The sequence below is a fragment of the Grammomys surdaster genome, unplaced genomic scaffold (genome assembly GCF_004785775.1).
Source record: "Grammomys surdaster isolate TR1022 unplaced genomic scaffold, NIH_TR_1.0 168, whole genome shotgun sequence".
Taxonomy (NCBI): Eukaryota; Metazoa; Chordata; class Mammalia; order Rodentia; family Muridae; genus Grammomys; species Grammomys surdaster.
This window is the reverse complement of record NW_021604616.1, coordinates 1186501-1189319: the sequence shown is the minus strand read 5'-3', so window position 1 is coordinate 1189319 and position 2819 is coordinate 1186501. Positions and strand designations below refer to the sequence as shown.

Sequence of the window (2819 nt, the reverse complement as noted above, 5' to 3'; positions counted from 1 at the left end):
CAAGTACGTCGGCCTATGAGGGATGGCTCTCATTCAAACCATCACAAGTAAGGTTGAACTCACTTCCTAAGGAGGGACTCAAAGACCTTTTACTTATAGTGTATTTGGGTATGGGTTTATGGGTGTATGTGTGGTAAGTGTGAGTGTACATGTGTATGTGTCTGTGTGTGTGCATGAGTGTGTATGTATGTGTGTCTAGGTGTGTGCATGTGTATGTATGTACGTGGTATGTGTTTTTGTGCGTGTGATATATATGTGTGTGTGGTATGTGTATTTGTGTGTAAGTGTGCATGTGTCTCTGTATGCATGAGTGTGTGTGTGTATGTGTGCATGCATGTCTACAAATGGTATGTGTGTTTGTGTGTGGTATGTATGTGTGTGTGATTTTGTGTGTGTGCATATGTATTGGTCCTCCTATGTAGAGGTCAGATGAAACTAGCAGAATTCATCTTTCTTCTTCTACCGTAGGGCTCCAGGAACTGAGCTCACATCAGCAGCTCTGGGAAACAAGTACTTTTTCCCAGGAGACATTTCAGTGATTCAGATCTTTTAAAATGAACTGTCACCCGACCTCTTGGTAGGTTTATTTCAAATAAAAGCTGCTGCTAACCACCGGGATGGCTCGGTGTTTACGAGTGCATGCTGCTCTTCTAGCGGACCCAAGCACCCACTTCAAGCATTCACAATCAGCCGTAAATCCAGCTCCAAGGCTCTGATACCCTCTTCTGCTCTCTGAGGGCTCCCATACCCATGAGACACACAGACACACATAAATAAAAGTGTTTACTAGTTTCTTCCTCAAAGTCCCTGTTTCCCAAGCAGGAAACGAAGAATGAAGAGTAGGCACATGGAGCAGGAACCTGAGCCTCTGGGATTGCCCATTAGAAAGTAAAACTTCTGGCATAAAAATATTCAATCTGAAGCTCTGTGGAAGACCGCTGGCTTTAGCGTATGTGGGTTCCAGAGTTTCTTCTTCTTCTTCTTTTTTTTTCATGAAAGAATGCACCAAACACATTTGCATTTCTTTTCTTTTTTTTTTTAAGCAAATGACAAAAAACCAAATTACCAGCTTTTTTTAACCTAAGCTTAACATTACATATTCAAACAATAGTCAAACTGACAAGATTGCCAACATCCATGCACAACTAGAAAACATCCTTAATTTACACTAAACCAGAAATGTACTACCGTTGATGCAGTCATAGCTTTCCTCACTAAATACTGAAAATAAAATTGAAATATTTCTGTAGAATATTCATCTGGCAATGTTAACTTCACAGCAGGCTGACACTACTCACTCACAATTCAGCACAATGAGAAGCAGCTCCATGCTGGTGTTAAAAACAATCTCGTCCTAGCACTACTCAGTCACAGGGCTCACCTCAGCTTATGTTTCATTTAAAGCAAAGTGCATACAGAGATTACAACAATTTTAAAGACAAAAAAAAAAAGAAAAAAGAAAAAAAGGAAGAAAGGTCCTATATTCTGTGGTCCCAACAACAAACTCAAAAATCTGACAAATGGGGGCACCGATGAGCTATTTTATAAATACTTTAGATTAGGTATAGTTATACAGAAAGTCGAGTTCGTTTGAAATCTTCAAAAAAAAAAAAAGTTCCTCAAATGGTTATTCCTCAAATGGTTTAGCTATGGTTTAGCATTTCTGTTAAACGCGAGCGTTGAATTACTTGTTATCCAAGCATAGCAGGTGCTCCTCACCATTTATCCTCAAGGACTTTAACTGTCCATCTTCTTCAGATTCTACTCTTTCTTGACCATTCTCCACAATTCCCTTTGTAGTGATTTTTTTTGCCATTAACTATCTTAGTTGACGTTGATATTGATTTGAAGTTGCCCATTCCACTGCCGCCAAATGACGCTGAAGAGAATGAAGTGAGACCCCCGTGACCTAGTGACCCGAATGGAGTAAAGCCTGTATCAAAGACAGGAAATCCACTTCCAAAGGAAGGAAATCCACTGAAGGCAGAGAAGAAGGAGCCGGCACCTCGGCTTCGACTTCCTCGGGAACCTCTTCGGTTTCCAAAAAAGTCATCAAATGGGTCTTCAAAGAAGTCAAATGAAAATGGGTCCCTTCCACCAAAAAATTCCCTGAAGACATCATCTGGGTTCCGGAATGTGAAGCCAAACTCAAATGGACTGTCAAAATGACTTCCACCTCCTCCTCCTCCACCACCACCATTTAATCGTTCTTTGCCGTATTTGTCATAGATGTCCCGCTTTTTAGCATCCAATAACACTTCATAGGCCTCAGCTACTTGTTTGAATTTCCGTTCTGCTTCTTCTTTATTCTCAGGATTTTTGTCCGGGCGCCATTTAAGTGCTTGTTTTCGATACGCCTTTTTAACGTCCTCAGGTGAGGCATGTCTCTACACGCCCAGCACTTCATAGTAATCCACCATGTTTTAACAGACTGTTGGAACAAATCCGAGGACGCGGCGGCCAGCGAGGGTGGAGGAAAGTCAGGCGGCCGGTCTCCTCGCGGCTCTGGCACAGCTGCGTTGGTGGCGGTGACAGCATCTCGGGTCCCAGAGTTTCATCTCTGGCACAGAAGAAAACAAGACAAAACAAAAACAAAATAAAAGCACTACATTTCAATCAGCCTTTGGACGTGGGGCCAGACTTTTTTTTTCCCAAAACCTCCATGGTTGATCCTGTTGTGTAGCCTGGATTGGGAACCCCTGATTCAGATTAACCATCAAAAGTAGCTTAACACCCATTGGTACCTTCAGAGAACCCAGTGTGGGTGAGGAGTATTTTCGAGGTCCTATTATACATGTGATTTTATTGTTGTTAATCTA

At 41.9% G+C, this 2819-nt stretch overlaps 1 pseudogene; it reads right to left on the bottom strand.

Annotated features, from left to right (window-relative positions):
• Window positions 1-1684: 1684 nt before the first annotated feature.
• Window positions 1685-2420, bottom strand: LOC114620393 (annotated as a pseudogene).
• Between the last annotated feature and the right edge of the window lie 399 nt (window positions 2421-2819).